The sequence below is a fragment of the Convolutriloba macropyga genome, chromosome 8 (genome assembly GCF_964194025.1).
Source record: "Convolutriloba macropyga chromosome 8, txConMacr16.3, whole genome shotgun sequence".
NCBI lineage: Eukaryota > Metazoa > Xenacoelomorpha > Acoela > Convolutidae > Convolutriloba > Convolutriloba macropyga.
The window spans coordinates 56654018-56665212 of NC_134475.1; positions in this window are offsets into that span (position 1 = coordinate 56654018).

The window sequence follows — 11195 nt, forward strand, 5'->3', positions numbered from 1 at the left end:
TTTCTTCATACAACCCCGGGATTCGAGAATACCATTTAACTTAACTGCGACAATTGTAGAGACCAAGGAATAATAAATATAACGGGAATAAAAGAGTCTTCTATAAAAAAAAGAAAGGAACAAACATTAAATGGAAGTTTACAAACATAGGGCTTTGATATTACTATTTTTATCTTTTAGCTGTGTTTACTATGTTTCAGGAGCGCTGCACTGCCATACGAGGGGTTAAGAACGGATTGGAAGGTTGACAAATCTGACCATTTACGATTTTCGCAAGATAAAGCTTCACCAGGGAAAAATGTTATATTATCGCAAGTCAAAACGTTTGATTTACTTTCTGACAGTAACTATGTATTTTATCAGTCTCAATTTATTACTGACAACTGTTTTTGGTGGTATTTGCAACATAATAGTGATTCAAAGCTAATGGACTCACAGAAAATTATCGTTTACAGTTTAAAAAATTCGATTAAATCATTATATATCATAAGCTGAAACGTACTGCAGGCTTTTGTATCACCATTTTTAGTGCTTACCACATCATTCACGCTCGGTGTGAACAGAGCAAACCATTGAATTGATAAATGATTTATTTTTGTGGAAACAGGTATGTCAAATACGTTATCGACGGCAAAGTTTATATGAAACTTTCCGTTGAGGCGCGAGAGAAGAATTAATTCGAGGAAAAAAACTTTAGACCCCATTTTTTGTCCTTAATCTGTGTGCAAACGTCAGTGGGAGTGCCGTTTGGCTATAGGAAGAACTTAGAAAGGATTAGAAGGATGAGAAATGTGACCATTTACGATTTTCGCCAGGTACACCTTAAACCAGTGAAAAATGCTATGTTATCACCAGTCAAAACGTTTGATTGACTTTTTAGCAGGAAATATGTCTTTTATCAGTCTCAAATTAACACTGACAATTGTTTCTGGGGATAATGGCAACATAATAATGATCCAAAGCGAATGCACTCACAGAAAATTATCGTTTACAGATAAAAAAAAGTTGATTAAATCATTATATATCATAAACTGAAACGTACTGGATGCTTTTGTATGACCATTTTTAGTGCTTACGACATCATTTACGCTTGGTGTGAACAGAACAAACCATTAAAATGATCATTGAATTATTTTTGTGGAAACGAGTATGTCAAATACGTTATCAACGGAAAGTTTATATGAAACTTTCCGTTGAGGCCCGAGAGAAAAATTAATTTCAGGCAAAAAAATTTTGGACCCCATTTTTTGATTTTAAACTGTGTGCAGACCTCAGTTGGATTGCCGTTTGGCTATAGGAAGAACTTACAAAGGATTAGAAGGATGAGAAATGTGACCATTTACGATTTTCGCCAGGTACACCTTGAACCAGTGAAGAATGCTACGTTATCCCCAGTCAAAACGTTTCATTGACTTTTTAACAGAAAATATGTCTTTTATCAGTCTCAAATTAACACTGAAAATTGTTTTTGGTGGTAATTGCGACATAATAATGATCCAAAGCAAATGCACTCACAGAAAATTATACTTTACAGATAAAAAAGTCAATTAAACCATTATATATCATAAGCTGAAACCTTCTGGATGTTTTTTATGACCATTTTTAGTGCTTAACACATCATTCACGCTTGGTGTGAACAGAACAAACCATTAAAATGATCATTGAGTTTTTTTTGTGGAAATGAGTATGTCAAATACGTTATCGACGGCAAAGTTTATATGAAACTTTCCGTTGAGGACCGAGAGAAAAATTAATATACGGCAAAAAATTTTTGGACCCCATTTTTTGATTTTAAACTGTGTGCAAAACTCAGTGGGAGTGTCGTTTGACTATAGGAAGAACTTAGAAAGGATTAGAAGGATGAGAAATGTGACCATTTACGATTTTCGCCAGGTTCACCTTGAACCAGTGAAAAATGCTATGTTATCACCAGTCAAAACGTTTGATTGACTTTTTAGCGGGAAATATGTCTTTTATCAGTCTCAAAGTCACACTGACAATTGTTTCTGGTGGTAATCGCAACATAATAATGATCCAAAGCGAATGCACTTACAGAAAATTATCGTTTACAGATAAAAAAGTCGATTAAATCATTATATATCATAAGCTGAAACGTTCTGGGGGCTTTTTATGACCATTTTTAGTGCTTAACACATCATTCATGCTTGGTGTGAACAGAACAAACCATTAAAACGATCATTGAACTATTTTTTTGAAACGAGTATGTCAAATACTTTATCGACGGCAAAGTTTATATGAAACTTTCCGTTGAGGACCGAGAGAAAAATTAATATAAGGCAAAAAATTTTTGGACCTCTTTTTTTGATTTTAAACTGTGTGCAAACCTCAGTGGGAGTGTCGTTTGGCTATAGGAAGAACTTAGAAAGGATTAGAAGGATGAGAAATGTGACCATTTACGATTTTCGCCAGGTACACCTTGAACCAGTGAAAATTGCTATGTTATCACCAGTCAAAACGTTTGATTGACTTTTTAGCAGAAAATATGTCTCTTGTCAGTCTCAAATTAACACTGACAATTGTTTCTGGTGGTAATTGCAACATAATAATGATCCAAAGCGAATGCACTCACAGAAAAATATCGTTTACCGATAAAAAAGTCGATTAAATCATTATATATCATAAGCTGAAACGTTCTGGGGGCTTTTTTAAGACCATTTTTAGTGCTTAACACATCATTCATGCTTGGTGTGAACAGAACAAACCATTAAAACGATCATTGAACTATTTTTTTTGAAATGAGTATGTCAAATACGTTATCGACGGCAAAGTTTATATGAAACTTTCCGTTGAGGACAGAGAGAAAAATTAATATAAGGCAAAAAATTTTTGGACCTCTTTTTTTGATTTTAAACTGTGTGCAAACCTCAGTGGGAGTGTCGTTTGGCTATAATAAGAACTTAGAAAGGATTAGAAGGATGAGAAATGTGACCATTTACGATTTTCGCCAGGTACACCATGAACCAGTGAAAAATGCTATGTTATCACCAGTCAAAACGTTTGATTGACTTTTTAGCAGGAAATATGTCTTCTGTCAGTCTCAAATTAACACTGACAATTGTTTCTGGTGGTAATTGCAACATAATAATGATACAAAGCGAATGCACTCACAGAAAATTATCGTTTACCGATAAAAAAGTCGATTAAATCATTATATATCATAAGCTGAAACGTACTGGATGCTTTTGTATGCCCATTTTTAGTGCTTACGACATCATTCACGCTTGGTGTGAACAGGACAAACCATTAAAATGATCATTGAATTATTTTTGTGGAAACGAGTATGTCAAACACGTTATCGAGGCAAAGTTTTAATGAAACTTTCCGTTGAGGACCGAGAGAAAAATTAATATAAGGCAAAAAAATTTTGGACCCCATTTTTTTGATTTTAAACTGTGTGCAAGTTTCATTGAGAGTGTCGTTTGGCTATAGGAAGAACTTAGAAAGGATTAGAAGGATGAGAAATGTGACCATTTACGATTTTCGCCAGGTACACCTTGAACCTAGTGAAAAATGCTATGTTATCACCAGTAAAAACGTTTGATTGACTTTTTAGCAGGAAATAAGTATTTTATCAGTCTCAAATTAACACTGACAATTGTTTCTGGTGGTAATTGCAACATAATAATGATCCAAAGCGAATGCACTCACAGAAAATTATCGTTTACCGATAAAAAAGTCGATTAAATCATTATATATCATAAGCTGAAACGTACTGGATGCTTTTGTATGACCATTTTTAGTGCTTACGACATCATTCACGCTTGTTGTGAACAGAACAAACCATTAAAACGATCATTGAACTATTTTTTTCGAAATGAGTATGTCAAATACGTTATCGACGGCAAAGTTTATATGAAACTTTCCGTTGAGGACCGAGAGAAAAATTAATATAAGGCAAAAAATTTTTGGAACTCTTTTTTTGATTTTAAACTGTGTGCAAACCTCAGTGGGAGTGTCGTTTGGCTATAAGAAGAACTTAGAAAGGATTAGAAGGATGAGAAATGTGACCATTTACGATTTTCGCCAGGTACACCTTGAACCAGTGAAAAATGCTATGTTATCACCAGTCAAAACGTTTGATTGACTTTTTAGCAGGAAATATGTCTTCTGTCAGTCTCAAATTAACACTGACAATTGTTTCTGGTGGTAATTGCAACATAATAATGATCCAAAGCGACTGCACTCACAGAAAATTATCGTTTACCGATAAAAAAGTCGAATAAATCATTATATATCATAAGCTGAAACGTACTGGATGCTTTTGTATGCCCATTTTTAGTGCTTACGACATCATTCACGCTTGGTGTGAACAGGACAAACCATTAAAATGATCATTGAATTATTTTTGTGGAAAAGAGTATGTCAAACACGTTATCGAGGCAAAGTTTTAATGAAACTTTCCGTTGAGGACCGAGAGAAAAATTAATATAAGGCAAAAAAATTTTGGACCCCATTTTTTGATTTTAAACTGTGTGCAAGTTTCATTGAGAGTGTCGTTTGGCTATAGGAAGAACTTAGAAAGGATTAGAAGGATGAGAAATGTGACCATTTACGATTTTCGCCAGGTACACCTTGAACCTAGTGAAAAATGCTATGTTATCACCAGTAAAAACGTTTGATTGACTTTTTAGCAGGAAATATGTATTTTATCAGTCTCAAATTAACACTGACAATTGTTTCTGGTGGTAATTGCAACATAATAATGATCCAAAGCGAATGCACTCACAGAAAATTATCGTTTACCGATAAAAAAGTCGATTAAATCATTAGATATCATAAGCTGAAACGTACTGGATGCTTTTGTATGACCATTTTTAGTGCTTACGACATCATTCACGCTTGTTGTGAACAGAACAAACCATTAAAACGATCATTGAACTATTTTTTTCGAAATGAGTATGTCAAATACGTTATCGACGGCAAAGTTTATATGAAACTTTCCGTTGAGGACCGAGAGAAAAATTAATATAAGGCAAAAAATTTTTGGAACTCTTTTTTTGATTTTAAACTGTGTGCAAACTTCAGTGGGAGTGTCGTTTGGCTATAAGAAGAACTTAGAAAGGATTAGAAGGATGAGAAATGTGACCATTTACGATTTTCGCCAGGTACACCTTGAACCAGTGAAAAATGCTATGTTATCACCAGTCAAAACGTTTGATTGACTTTTTAGCAGGAAATATGTCTTTTATCAGTCTCAAATAAACACTGACAATTGTTTCTGGTGGTATTCGCAACATAATAATGATCCAAAGCGACTGCACTCACAGAAAATTATCGTTTACCGATAAAAAAGTCGATTAAATCATTATATATCATAAGCTGAAACGTACTGGATGCTTTTGTATGCCCATTTTTAGTGCTTACGACATCATTCACGCTTGGTGTGAACAGGACAAACCATTAAAATGATCATTGAATTATTTTTGTGGAAAAGAGTATGTCAAACACGTTATCGAGGCAAAGTTTTAATGAAACTTTCCGTTGAGGACCGAGAGAAAAATTAATATAAGGCAAAAAAAATTTTGGACCCCATTTTTTGATTTTAAACTGTGTGCAAGTTTCATTGAGAGTGTCGTTTGGCTATAGGAAGAACTTAGAAAGGATTAGAAGGATGAGAAATGTGACCATTTACGATTTTCGCCAGGTACACCTTGAACCTAGTGAAAAATGCTATGTTATCACCAGTAAAAACGTTTGATTGACTTTTTAGCAGGAAATATGTATTTTATCAGTCTCAAATTAACACTGACAATTGTTTCTGGTGGTAATTGCAACATAATAATGATCCAAAGCGAATGCACTCACAGAAAATTATCGTTTACCGATAAAAAAGTCGATTAAATCATTATATATCATAAGCTGAAACGTACTGGATGCTTTTGTATGACCATTTTTAGTGCTTACGACATCATTCACGCTTGTTGTGAACAGAACAAACCATTAAAACGATCATTGAACTATTTTTTTTGAAATGAGTATGTCAAATACGTTATCGACGGCAAAGTTTATATGAAACTTTCCGTTGAGGACCGAGAGAAAAATTAATAAAAGGCAAAAAATTTTTGGACCTCTTTTTTTGATTTTAAACTGTGTGCAAACCTCAGTGGGAGTGTCGTTTGGCTATAAGAAGAACTTAGAAAGGATTAGAAGGATGAGAAATGTGACCATTTACGATTTTCGCCAGGTACACCTTGAACCAGTGAAAAATGCTATGTTATCACCAGTCAAAACGTTTGATTGACTTTTTAGCAGGAAATATGTCTTCTGTCAGTCTCAAATTAACACTGACAATTGTTTCTGGTGGTAATTGCAACATAATAATGATCCAAAGCGAATGCACTCACAGAAAATTATCGTTTACCGATAAAAAAGTCGATTAAATCATTATATATCATAAGCTGAAACGTACTGGATGCTTTTGTATGACCATTTTTAGTGATTACGACATCATTCACGCTTGTTGTGAACAGAACAAACCATTAAAACGATCATTGAACTATTTTTTTTGAAATGAGTTTGTCAAATACGTTATCGACGGCAAAGTTTATATGAAACTTTCCGTTGAGGACCGAGAGAAAAATTAATATAAGGCAAAAAATTTTTGGACCTCTTTTTTTGATTTTAAACTGTGTGGAAACCTCAGTGGGAGTGTCGTTTGGCTATAAGAAGAACTTAGAAAGGATTAGAAGGATGAGAAATGTGACCATTTACGATTTTCGCCAGGTACACCTTGAACCAGTGAAAAATGCTATGTTATCACCAGTCAAAACGTTTGATTGACTTTTTAGCAGGAAATATGTCTTCTGTCAGTCTCAAATTAACACTGACAATTGTTTCTGGTGGTAATTGCAACATAATAATGATCCAAAGCGAATGCACTCACAGAAAATTATCGTTTACCGATAAAAAAGTCGATTAAATCATTATATATCATAAGCTGAAACGTACTGGATGCTTTTGTATGCCCATTTTTAGTGCTTACGACATCATTCACGCTTGGTGTGAACAGGACAAACCATTAAAATGATCATTGAATTATTTTTGTGGAAAAGAGTATGTCAAACACGTTATCGAGGCAAAGTTTTAATGAAACTTTCCGTTGAGGACCGAGAGAAAAATTAATATAAGGCAAAAAAATTTTGGACCCCATTTTTTGATTTTAAAATGTGTGCAAGTTTCATTGAGAGTGTCGTTTGGCTATAGGAAGAACTTAGAAAGGATTAGAAGGATGAGAAATGTGACCATTTACGATTTTCGCCAGGTACACCTTGAACCTAGTGAAAAATGCTATGTTATCACCAGTAAAAACGTTTGATTGACTTTTTAGCAGAAAATATGTATTTTATCAGTCTCAAATTAACACTGACAATTGTTTCTGGTGGTAATTGCAACATAATAATGATCCAAAGCGAATGCACTCACAGAAAATTATCGTTTACCGATAAAAAAGTCGATTAAATCATTATATATCATAAGCTGAAACGTACTGGATGCTTTTGTATGACCATTTTTAGTGCTTACGACATCATTCACGCTTGTTGTGAACAGAACAAACCATTAAAACGATCATTGAACTATTTTTTTCGAAATGAGTATGTCAAATACGTTATCGACGGCAAAGTTTATATGAAACTTTCCGTTGAGGACCGAGAGAAAAATTAATATAAGGCAAAAAATTTTTGGAACTCTTTTTTTGATTTTAAACTGTGTGCAAACCTCAGTGGGAGTGTCGTTTGGCTATAAGAAGAACTTAGAAAGGATTAGAAGGATGAGAAATGTGACCATTTACGATTTTCGCCAGGTACACCTTGAACCAGTGAAAAATGCTATGTTATCACCAGTCAAAACGTTTGATTGACTTTTTAGCAGGAAATATGTCTTCTGTCAGTCTCAAATTAACACTGACAATTGTTTCTGGTGGTAATTGCAACATAATAATGATCCAAAGCGAATGCACTCACAGAAAATTATCGTTTACCGATAAAAAAGTCGATTAAATCATTATATATCATAAGCTGAAACGTACTGGATGCTTTTGTATGACCATTTTTAGTGCTTACGACATCATTCACGCTTGTTGTGAACAGAACAAACCATTAAAACGATCATTGAACTATTTTTTTTGAAATGAGTATGTCAAATACGTTATCGACGGCAAAGTTTATATGAAACTTTCCGTTGAGGACCGAGAGAAAAATTAATAAAAGGCAAAAAACTTTTGGACCTCTTTTTTTGATTTTAAACTGTGTGCAAACCTCAGTGGGAGTGTCGTTTGGCTATAAGAAGAACTTAGAAAGGATTAGAAGGATGAGAAATGTGACCATTTACGATTTTCGCCAGGTACAACTTGAACCAGTGAAAAATGCTATGTTATCACCAGTCAAAACGTTTGATTGACTTTTTAGCAGGAAATATGTCTTCTGTCAGTCTCAAATTAACACTGACAATTGTTTCTGGTGGTAATTGCAACATAATAATGATCCAAAGCGAATGCACTCACAGAAAATTATCGTTTACCGATAAAAAAGTCGATTAAATCATTATATATCATAAGCTGAAACGTACTGGATGCTTTTGTATGACCATTTTTAGTGATTACGACATCATTCACGCTTGTTGTGAACAGAACAAACCATTAAAACGATCATTGAACTATTTTTTTTGAAATGAGTATGTCAAATACGTTATCGACGGCAAAGTTTATATGAAACTTTCCGTTGAGGACCGAGAGAAAAATTAATATAAGGCAAAAAATTTTTGGACCTCTTTTTTTGATTTTAAACTGTGTGCAAACCTCAGTGGGAGTGTCGTTTGGCTATAAGAAGAACTTAGAAAGGATTAGAAGGATGAGAAATGTGACCATTTACGATTTTCGCCAGGTACACCTTGAACCAGTGAAAAATGCTATGTTATCACCAGTCAAAACGTTTGATTGACTTTTTAGCAGGAAATATGTCTTCTGTCAGTCTCAAATTAACACTGACAATTGTTTCTGGTGGTAATTGCAACATAATAATGATCCAAAGCGAATGCACTCACAGAAAATTATCGTTTACCGATAAAAAAGTCGATTAAATCATTATATATCATAAGCTGAAACGTACTGGATGCTTTTGTATGCCCATTTTTAGTGCTTACGACATCATTCACGCTTGGTATGAACAGGACAAACCATTAAAATGATCATTGAATTATTTTTGTGGAAATGAGTATGTCAAACACGTTATCGAGGCAAAGTTTTAATGAAACTTTCCGTTGAGGACCGAGAGAAAAATTAATATAAGGCAAAAAAATTTTGGACCCCATTTTTTGATTTTAAACTGTGTGCAAGTTTCATTGAGAGTGTCGTTTGGCTATAGGAAGAACTTAGAAAGGATTAGAAGGATGAGAAATGTGACCATTTACGATTTTCGCCAGGTACACCTTGAACCTAGTGAAAAATGCTATGTTATCACCAGTCAAAACGTTTGATTGACTTTTTAGCGGGAAATATGTCTTTTACCAGTCTCAAATTAACACTGACAATTGTTTCTGGTGGTAATCGCAACATAATAATGATCCAAAGCGAATGCACTCACAGAAAATTATCGTTTACAGATAAAAAGTCGATTAAATCATTATATATCATAAACTGAAACGTTCTGGGGGCTTTTTTATGACCATTTTTAGTGCTTAACACATCATTCACGCTTGGTGTGAACAGAACAAATCATTAAAAGTATCATTCAACTATGTTTTTGGAAATGAGTATGTCAAATACGTTATCGACGGCAAAGTTTATATGAAACTTTCCGTTGAGGACCGAGAGAAAAATTAAAATAAAGCAAAAAATTTTTGGACCCCTTTTTTTGATTTTAAACTGTGTGCAAACATCAGTGGGAGTGTCGTTTGGCTATAGGAAGAACTTAGAAAGGATTAGAAGGATGAGAAATGCGACCATTTACGATTTTCGCCAATTACACCTTGAACCAGTGAAAAATGCTATGTTATCACCAGTCAAAACGTTTGATTGACTTTTTAGCAGGAAATATGTCTTTTATCAGTCTCAAATAAACACTGACAATTGTTTCTGGTGGTATTCGCAACATAATAATGATCCAAAGCGAATGCACTCACAGAAAACTATCGTTTACAGATAAAAAAGTCGATTAAATCATTATATATCATAAACTGAAACGTTCTGGGGGCTTTTTTATGACAATTTTTAGTGCTTAACACATCATTCACGCTTGGTGTGAACCGAACAAACCATTAAAATGATCATTGAACTATTTTTGTGGAAAAGAGTATGTCAAATACGTTATCGACGGCAAAGTTTATATGAAAATTTCCGTTGAGGACCGAGAGAAAAATTAATATAGGGCAAAAAATTTTTGGACCCCATTTTTTTATTTTAAACTGTGTGCAAACCTCAGTGGGAGTGTCGTTTGGCTATAGGAAGAACTTAGAAAGGATTAGAAGGATGAGAAATGTGACCATTTACGATTTTCGCCAGGTACACCTTGAACCAGTGAAAAATGCTATGTTATCACCAGTAAAAACGTTTGATTGACTTTTTAGCAGGAAATATGTATTTTATCAGTCTCAAATTAACACTGACAATTCTTTCTGGTGGTAATTGCAACATAATAATGATCCAAAGCGAATGCACTCACAGAAAATTATCGTTTACCGATAAAAAAGTTGATTAAATCATTATATATCATAAGCTGAAACGTACTGGATGCTTTTGTATGACCATTTTTAGTGCTTACGACATCATTCACGCTTGTTGTGAACAGGACAAACCATTAAAATGATCATTGAATTATTTTTGTGGAAACGAGTATGTCAAATACGTTATCGAGGCAAAGTTTTAATGAAACTTTCCGTTGAGGACCGAGAGAAAAATTAATATTAGGCAAAAAACTTTTCGACCCCATTTTTTGATTTTAAACTGTGTGCAAACCTCAGTGGGAGTGTCTTTTGGCTATAGAAAGAATTTAGAAAGGATTAGAAGGATGAGAAATGTGACCATTTACGATTTTCGCCAGGTTCACTTTGAACCAGTGAAAAATGCTATGTTATCACCAGTCAAAACGTTTAATTGACTTTTTAGCAGGAAATATGTCTTTTATCAGTCTCAAATTAACACTGACAATTGTTTCTGGTAGTAATTGCAACATAATAATGAT